Source organism: Nothobranchius furzeri, chromosome 12, assembly GCF_043380555.1.
Source record: "Nothobranchius furzeri strain GRZ-AD chromosome 12, NfurGRZ-RIMD1, whole genome shotgun sequence".
In the NCBI taxonomy this organism is placed as follows: domain Eukaryota; kingdom Metazoa; phylum Chordata; class Actinopteri; order Cyprinodontiformes; family Nothobranchiidae; genus Nothobranchius; species Nothobranchius furzeri.
In genome coordinates, this window is record NC_091752.1 from 9,343,750 (window position 1) to 9,354,277 (window position 10,528).

Consider the following 10,528-nt stretch of genomic DNA (forward strand, 5'->3'; position numbering starts at 1 on the left):
AAATCATGGCGTCTTTCAGATAAACATTCAGCAACAGAAAGGATCGTGACGTCTGATCAGGATGGAGCAAAGGTTTCCTGTCTTATTTATATTCTAAGTGATTCTGACACAAACATGAGAATTCAAATTTACAAGGACAAATTCATGGAGTTTAATAATGTTTTTACTTCTCATGACAATGAAACCTGTTCAGACTGGGAGGCCTCCATCTTCTGTGTTAAAATACTGGCTGCTCTTTATCCATGTTAGAAAGTTATCTTGTAATCCCAGACAAACCAGTGGGAAATTAACCAGAGATCCATTCCCAACACCAAAAGCTAAACTGTGACTGGACATGGGTTTAGAGTTTTAAATTCTCCTGTTTGATGTTTTTGGTGAAGCTGATGTTCTAATCAGTGCATTGAAAAAAGTGGACATCAATAACCGTCCACTTAGTCCTGACTCTTTTCTGAAGCCAAGAAGGCTGTGTGCTTCCACACCGAGGGCTTTCCTAACCCCCGCTTGGTTTTCTAATTATGTCTCTGGTCACAGGCTGCGAGTACTCAGTCGTTTCACCTCCAGTTATCTAAATATTGCTAAAGGGGTGTCTTAAGGGTGTGATTCAGGACCTACAGACAGGCTCCACCATCAGCCAGCAGGCCACAGCCTAGCTCCACCATCAGCAGCCACCAGGCCACAACCAGGCTCCATCAAGAGCTAGTGAAGCTACAGGAAAAGGCAGGCCCGGAGCTGGCAAGCCTCAGGATTGATTGAGGCTGCAGTAAAAAAAAGAGGCACAAGTATTTAGAAGATGCCGCCTAAAAGAAGTAATATCAATGAGGAAGAACTGGAGGACATAAAGAATTCTTTGAACTTTATGTCAGAAGAGATTACAACCATTGCAAAACAACAAAAACTGATAATCAATTTAATTGAGGATATTAAAGAATTAAGAAGGCAAAGTGAGGAAAAGGACAAGAAGATTGCTATGTTGGAAGTACGAGTGGCAGAATTGGAACAATATTCGAGAATATCAGATGTAATAGTAACGGGTCTTGAAACCAAGCACCAGACATATGCACGAGCAGCAGCAGAAGAGAGAGGGGAGCCGCCTGAGCAAGAGTTGCACTCCCTGGAAGAACATGTAATAGCCTTTTTCAATAGTAAAGGTATTGAAATGGATAGTAAGGACACTGAGGGGTGCCGTACTCTTCCAAGGAAAAAAAAGAATCAAAAACCTGCCATTATTATAAGATTTGTTAATAGGAAGCAGAAAAAAGAGCTACTGAAGCAAGGAAGAAAGTTGAAAGGAACGAATGTGTATGTTAATGAACATCTAACCAAGAAAAATGCAGATATTGCAAGACAATCAAGATTATTAAGAAAACAGAAGAAAAATACAGTCAACCTGGACATCAGATTGTAAGGTGTTCATTAAGTTAAATGGAACACCGGAGCAGGCAAAGGTCTTAGTCATTAAAGAGCTGATGGAACTGGAAAAATACAGCTGATAAAATGTAAGGCAAAGCATTGGGATGGTCGATGGTACTTTTAATGAATTGTCAAATAGGATGGTACTTGGCCTAGATGAAGTACTGTTAGAGGTGATGGTGTGAGGATAAGATGTATAACAAAGTCAGATGGCTGACAGATTTCAAGTAACAAATCAAATGGATGCTGAAACTGGGACATTGGGGTATGATAGCAATATAAATCCTGACTGTAATTTTTTTACTAAAATGTTAAAGGACTGTAATTATTATACAATGGAACAATTTAATAGGAGCATAGAGTGGGGTAAGAATATAACTATTGTTCGTTTCAATAGTAGAAGTCTATATGCAAACTTTCAATTTATTAAAGCATATATTGCACAGTTTAATCAACCATTTGATGTGATAGCAATATCAGAGACTTGGATAAACACTGGAAAAGAAGAGGATTTTGAGATGGAGGGATTTTTTTTTCGGAACTGCGCTGCTCTGAGTGGCTGCATGTTGGAGTAGCTCTGTTTTTACTGCTCATTTTTCACTTTTTGAGCATTTGTTATGATGCGTAACCATGGCAACAAGCTGGTTTACAATCGGGAGCAGCTGCTTAACATTGGGAAGGCTGAAATAATACCTCAACTGAAGCCACAAATCCCAAATGAGCTAAAACGCAAGAAGCGTGGGTCCAGAGCGGGAGCAAAACGGAGACAGAGAAAGAGGAAATTCAAACCATCTCTGCCATTGATCATAATGGGCAATGTGAGATCACTGGCCAACAAGATGGATGAACTCCAAGCCCTTTCAAGGACTCAGCCAGAGTATCGGCAGTGCAGTGTTATGTGTTTCAGTGAGACGTGGCTGCAGGACCATATCCCCGATTCCAGCGTCTCTCTGCCAGGATTTCTGACTGTACGAGCAGACAGAGATCTGAAGAGGAGCGGGAAAAGAAAAGGAGGTGGAGTGGCAGTGCTTGTCAACAACAGATGGTGCCATCCAGGTCATGTTTCAGTGAAATGTCGTCTCTGCAGCCCAGATGTTGAACTCTTGGTAGTAAGTTGTCGCCCATATTATTTGCCAAGAGAGTTCACCAGTGTTGTCTTGGCAACCGTTTATATTCCACCTTCAGCCATTGCTGAAAATGCATGTGATGCCATCAGTTCCGTTGTCGCTAAGCTACAAACCCAGCACCCCAATGCATTTGTGGCTATATCTGGTGATTTTAATCATGCCTCACTCTCTGCTACACTTCCAACATTTCAACAGTTTGTCAGCTGCTCCACCAGAGAAAACAAGACATTGGATCTGTGTTATGCAAATGTAAAGAATGCATACATGTCCAAAACAAGACCTCCTCTGGGACAATCAGATCACAATCTTGTTTTTCTCTGCTCAGAATACAAACCACTTGTTCAGAGGCAACCTGTGACAAGAAGAACTGTGAGAAAATGGTCACAGGACGCTGAAGAAGCCCTGCAGGGTTGTTTTGAGACCACAGATTGGATGACTCTCTGCCAAGGATATGAAGAGGACATCAATGCCATGACTGGATGTGTCACTGATTATATAAACTTCTGTGTGGACACGTCATACCCACCAGAACAGTGAGATGCTTTGCTAATAACAAACCCTGGATCACCAGTGAACTGAAGAATCTGCTAAATGAGAAAAAAAGAGCCTTCAAGGAGGGAGACAGGGAATTATTGAGGAGTATACAGAAGCAACTGAAGATCAAGATCAGAGACGGCAAGGAGGCATACAGGAAGAAGCTGGAGAACAAACTACAGAGGAACAATATCAGAGATGTCTGGTCAGGGATGAAGAAGATTACAGGCTTCAAGCAGAGGAAGGATTGCACAGATGGTAGCCTGGACACAGCCAATGAACTGAACAAGTTCTTCAATAGGTTCAGTTCAGGAACAAACCAGGCATCCTCCTCGCCTGTCCCCAGCCAATCAGACATCCCATCCTCCTCTGATCAAACATTTTCCTGTCACACGCCAGCTCTTTTGTCCTCTAACACAGTCATGGACTCTTCTGGTTCTATAAATCCATCTTCAACCAAGTCAGGAGATGCTGCTGCCCCATTTACCTCCCCCTCCCACCTATCTGTCTCTAGAAGTCAGGTGAAGAGGCAGCTGGAGAGACTGAACAGGAACAAGGCTGCAGGTCCAGATGGTGTCAGCCCCAGGGTACTGAAGGCCTGTGCAGAACAGCTCTGTGGGATTCTGCAGCACCTCTTCAACCTCAGCCTGGCCCAGGAGAAGGTTCTAGTCCTGTGGAAGACATCCTGCCTTGTTCCAGTTCCAAAGAAAACTCGCCCATCAGTCATTGATGACTACAGACCGGTTGCCCTGACATCCCACATCATGAAGGTCCTGGAGAGACTCCTGTTGGTCCACCTGAATAAGCAAACTAGAACATATCAGTACCTGCTGCAGTTTGCTTATCGCCATGGAGTTGGAGTTGAAGATGCCATCATCCAGCTGCTTCAACCAACCCACTGTCATCTGGACAAAGCAGGCAGCACTGTGAGGGTCATGTTCTTTGATTTCTCCAATGCATTTAACACAATCCAGCCTGATGTACTTTGCCAGAAACTCCAGAAGACACAGGTGGGGACCTCAACTATCGCCTGGATTAAAGACTACCTGACAAACGGACCACAGTTTGTGAGGCTGAAGAACTGCACATCAAACCAGGCGATCAGTAACATTGGAGCACCACAGGGGACTGTACTCTCACCATTCCTTTTCACCCTGTACTCCTCAGACTTCCAGTACAAGTCAGAGACCTGTCATCTACAGAAATACTCAGATGACTCTGCAGTTGTCGGGTGTATCAGAGATGGACAGGAAGCTGAGTACAGAGAGCTGGTGGAGCGCTTTGTGGCATGGTGTGGAAACAATCATCTGACCTTGATCGTGAACAAAACAAAGGAGATGATTTTAGACTTCAGAAGAAACAGGGTGGAGTCAAACACTGTTTCCATCATGGGAGAAGAAGTGGAGGTGGTTGAGGAATACAAATACCTTGGAGTTCACCTGGACAACAGACTGGACTGGAGAAAGAACAGCGAAGCTGTTTACAAGAAGGGACACAGCAGACTGCACTTCTTGAGGACGCTTAGGTCCTTCAATGTCTGTAGCAAGATGCTGCAGATCTTCTACAAGCCTGTTGTTGAGAGTGTAATCTCTTCAGCCATCGTCTGTTGGGGTAGCAGCATCAGAAGCAGGGACCTGAAAAGGCTCAACAGCCTAATAACAAAGGCTGGTTCTGTTCTGGGGACGACTGTGGAACCACTGGAGGAGATCATGCAAAGAAGGATTCTCCAGAGAATCAAGAAAATTATGGACAACCCTGAGCATTCTCTTCACAAGACTGTCCGACAACGGAAGAGTGTCTTCAGTCAGAGGCTTCTTCAGTTTCGCTGCAACACTGACCGCTACTGGAGATCCTTCCTGCCAACAGCCATTGTAATATACAACAACTCTTTGATGACTTGATTATTATTATTATCCTGAGCTACTACAGCAATCAATTTCCCTCTGGGATTAATAAAGTATTTTTGAATTGAATTTGAATTGAATGAGTTCCTCCATCTAGATAGGACAAATAAAAAAGGAGGTGGGGTGGCACTCTATGTTGATAAAAATTTAAGGTTTGAAAAAATGAGTAGAATGACGAGGGTGGTAGATGGAGTGATGGAATGTATAACAGTGGAAATAAATATGAAAAAACAGAAAAATATCATTGTTAGTTGCATATATAGAACACCAGGATCAAAGATTGAGACTTTTAAGGACATTATGGAGGACTTGTACACAAATCTGAATCAGAAAATAATGTTTATTTGTGGAGACTTTGATATTGATTTATTGAACCCAAATCATAATAAGAGTACTGAAGAATTTATTGAGTCAATTTATTGTATGGGATTATTTCCCCTGATAACAAGACCGACGAGAATAACCACTCATGGTGCAACTCTGTTAGACAATATTTTTACAAATGTAATGGAAGAAACTATAAAAGGCGGGATATTGATACATGATATAAGTGACCACTTACCAGTTTTTGTAACTCATGACTGTTGCTATAAAGTTCATAGAAATGTATGTAAGATGATATATAAAACAATTAGAACAGAAAAGACAATGCAGTGTCTCAAAAATGAGTTAATAAAACAAGATTGGACTATTGTATATAAACATTAGGATGACAATAAAGGCTATGAGGCATTCTTAAGTATATTCATGGCCTTATAAGAGAAAAACAGCCTACTTATTGAAGTCAACAGGAAAGACAACTATACAGGAAGACCATGGATGGCGAAGGGACTGCAAAATGCCTGTAAAAAAAGAACACCTTATATAGAGAATTCATTAAAAAGAGAACTACAGAATCTGAAATAAAATATAAAAAGTATAAAAATAAATTAATTAACATAATGAGAACTTGTAAAAAAGAATACTTCATCAAAAAGTTAGAAGATAATAAAGATAGCATGAAAGGTATATGGAATGTATTAAATAGTATAATAAAAAATGCACCAAGGACTAATGACTACCCTGGGTATTTCATGGAAGGGACAAATACTATTAGTAAAATGAGCGAAGTAGTAGATGGATTTAATGATTTTTTTGCACATATAGGGCCAAAACTAGCTGTGGAAATAAAGGTTGATATGATAGAAAGGGAGACTGGAGGAAACATTGAAAGGAATGCAAGTTCAATGTTTTTAAGAGCAGGTGGAAGAGAAGGAGATATATGATATTGTCAGTGGACTTAAGAACAAAACAAGTACTGACTTCCATGATATTGATATGGTAACAGTAAAAAGAGTAATTGATGGTATTGTAAAACTGCTACAATATATTTTTAATTTGTCTTTCCAGGAAGGGGTTTTTCCACAAAAAATGAAAGTAGCAAAAATTATCCCCATTTATAAATCAGATGAAAAGCATTGTTTTACAAATTATAGACCAGTGTCGGTAGTCTGCCAGTTTTCTAAGATACTGGAAAAACTATCTCTAAAAAGACTTGATAACTTTGTGGATAAACATGATCTGTTGGCAAATTGCCAGTATGGGTCAGAAATAACTGAATGTATGGATAACAAGAAGTATGCACTTGGAGTTTTTCTAGATCTAAAAAAAGCATTTGATACTGTTGACCACAAAATTCTAATAATCAAACTGGAGAAATATGGGTTTAGGGGTGTGGTATTGGGTTGGATAAAAAGCTGTGATGAATCGACAACAATATGTACAAATAAATTAGTTTAAATCTAAATTGATGGATATTGAATGTGGAGTACCTCAAGGATCAGTATTGGGACCAAAAATGTTTATAATGTATATAAATGATATTTGTAAAGTATCGAAGTTTGTAATTTTTGTAGATGATACCAATATAGTTTGTTCAAGTGGGGAATTTCAACAGGTTGTGGAGGTGATCACACAGGAGTTAAAGATATTAAAGAAGTGGTTTGATAGAAACAAATTGTCCTTAAATTTAAATAAAACAAAATTTATGTTACTATAAGAAAAACATTAACATTGAAATTTGTGTAGATAATGTATATCTAGAAAGGGTTAATACCATAAAATTTCTTGGTGTGATCATTGATCGTAAGGCCTGTTGGAAATCACACATCACTTATGTGAGGGGAAAGTTAGCACGGGGCATTGCTGTCTTGGGGAAAGTAAAACATTTTCTGGATAGGAAAACATTATATATGTTATATTGTGCTTTACTATTACCATACATGAGTTATTGTGTAGAGGTTTAGGGAAACACATATAAAAGAAATATTCAGACTATAATCATAATGCAGAAAAGGGCTATTAGACTAATAAATCAGGAGGGGTATAGGGCTCACACAAACGCACTCTTTATTAAGATGCAAGCTTTAAAAATCCAGGACCTGGTCAAGTTTAAAACAGTGCAAATAATATATAAGGCAAGGAAAGGGATGCTCCCAATTGAAATAAGTAAATGGTTCTTAGAAAGAGAAGGGAGGTATAATTTTAGAGGGAAGTGGAATTTAAAAGTACAACGAGTAAGAACAACATTGAAAAGGATGTCCATTTCAATAGCGGGCGTTAAATTCTGGAATGAGTTAACAGAAGAAATAAAGGTCAGTAGTGATATAAACCAGTTTAAAATAAAACTCAAAAAAGAAATGTTAAATAAGTATAAGAATGAAGAAAATGCAATTAACCCAGGACGGCATACAAACTGATGTTTAATCTCTTCTACAAATTAGCTAATCTGAATATAATTCTAGTTGAACATGATAATTATTTTTTTAATTATTTATTTATTTTATTTTTTAAGGCACTGTAAATGTTTTGTTGTTCAAATTTAGATGATGAGGATCTAAACCTGAGGGGGTAGGGCTAAATAAGTATATACTTCTCCCTACTCCTTTTCAAACAACTGCATGGAATGATTTTATGAAATGTTGGTGAATGTATATGTTTGAAATAAAATGAACTGTACTGAACTGAACTGAACTATGTGAGACAGCAACTTCAATTCTAAGATATGTTTAACAAAAACCGACCAGAAATCCAATAAAAGCTACTGTTGTTGCTTCTGGACAGTTTAAGTTTAGATGTCTGTTTGCAGGAATAACAAGACAAACCCTCTGCTCTGTGGGGACAAACTGTCTCCCTGCTCTAGTCTTAAGGTCAAAGGAAAATGTCGTCAAATGTCGTCCTGGAAACCTGTTTTATAGTTTCTGTTCTTCTTTGTGAGAAGTTTCTGTTTAGCTGCAGAGGCAGCATATTGTAATATATACAATTCAATATACATAATAATATAATAATACATTCTACTGGATGGATAATACATTCAATATCTACTGTTCGTCAGAACCGTTCTTCATAAGCTGTTGGTTGTTTGTAGTAAAGCGTCCAGCGGCCACCATATGATCATTAGATTGTTAAAATTCTATTTTTGACATCCAGGCCTGCTTGTCGATCCATCCATCCATCCATCCATCCAGCCATCCATCCATTAATCCATTAATCCATTCTCCTCCACTTATCTGGAGTCAGGTTGCTGGGGCAACAGCCTAATTGAGTGGCACAGACGTCTCTCTCCCCAGCTACTTGGACCAGCTCCTCCGGGCAACAGACAGTCCCTCCAGCATGACCGAGCTTCTCACCCTATCTCTAAGGGAGAGCCCAGCCACCCTACGGAGAAAACTCATGTCGGTCACTTGTATCCATGATCTCGTTCCTTTGGTCACTAACCAAAGCTCGTGACCATAGGTGAGGGTAGGAACGTAGATCGACAGGTAAATCGAGAGCTTTGTCTTCTGGCTCAGCTCTCTCTTCACCACATCGGTACAACGCCCGCATCACTGCAGACGCGGCACCAATCCGCCTGTTGATCTCACGCTCCAGCTTTCCCTCACTCATGAACAAGACCTCAAAATCCTACTCCCGGCCTGATCAGCTGGATTAAAAGTTAAAATACGATCCAACGCTAATTCCGGACGTAATTGTGACCAGAGATAATACCATTGTTGGTTAATATTCCAGACATATCGTCTGAAGCTGTGTTCATTTTAGCCAACACAGACGACTGTTTCTTATTCCCATGCATAGTAGCGTGGCTTAGCATAAAAGTGCTACAGTCACAGTTCCGTACGGAGAGCCCATTCCATGAGCTATTGCTATACCGGTTTATAGTTACGAGAGCCTTTGAATGGTAAGCCGTGTTCTGCCAAAGGGTTTTGACATTTTTAGCGATTTAAACCGAACATCTGGACTCATCGATCCAGCCCTGCTAACGTGGTAAGCTAAGCTAGCAATGCTAATGTTACGCAAGTTTAGATACCGTCACTGAATCACATTCAGCGGTGCTATCAGCCAACTGTCGCAGCGACTGGCCGCGTCTCTACTCGCTATCCCTACGGGGTGAAGCACCGGCATTTTTGGCCGTGTCTAGTCTACTACCAAGACTATCTCTCTCTACCAGGCGATCTCACGTCATTTTGGCTCTGCGTCTCTCTCAATTCAATTCAGTTCAAAAATACTTTATTAATCCAAGAGGGAAATTGATTCTCGTGTGGAGAAGTGACGTGTCCTACCCCTCCCTCACCCTCTTGCTCTCTTAGTTGCGTTCAAACGCCTCCTCTTGGCATCTCCTACACACTGCACCTTTTTCCTGTGGTTCTGTGATTCTTGTGGAATTCATAATGTCTGCAGCGAAAGAATCTGTGCGGGAAGTTTTAAACCCAGTCAGTTGGACAGCGAGTGCTTGACTCTGTCCTGACGTGTAGGTTCTGCTAGTCTGACAGATTATGACTATGATACTTCCTTGGCAGACCGCACGTCCGCTGAGTTGTTGGACATGGTTCAGGATCTCCCTGACAGTTTGCCCAGTGAGGGTGAGAAAGTTACGACTGTGAGGGCATTACAAGCCTGGGATGAGGAAATTGAGAAGTTAAACTCCTCCATTTGGGGCAGGACCTCATCCCTGACCTGGAGAAGGCATTCTACCCTTTTCCGACTCAAGACCATGGTCTAGAATTTAGAGGACCTGAATCTCATCCCAGCTGCTTTACACTTGGCTGCGATCTTCTCCAGCAAAACCTGGAGATCACGTTCTGATGAAGCCAACAGGACCACATCATCTGCAAAAAGCAGAGACCTGATCCTCAGGCCACCAAAACGGATGCCCTCAAGACCTTGGCTGCAGCTAAATCCTGTCCATAAAGGTTATGAACAGAATCGGTGACAAAGGGCAGCCTTGGCGGAGTCCAACTCTCACTGGGAACAAGCCTGACTTACTGCCGGCAATGCGGACCATGCTCGGACACAGGCCATACAGGGCCTAACAGCCCGTATCAGAGGGCCTGGTACCCCATACTCCTGAAATACCCCTCAGTGGTTGCGGATGAACGCCTTCTCCTAATCTACAAACACATGTAGATTGGTTTGGGCAAACTCCCACGCACCCTCCAGGATCCCCCTAAGGGTATAGAGCTGGTCTGGTGTTCCACGGCCAGGAAGAAAACCACATTGCTCCTCCTGAATCTGAGG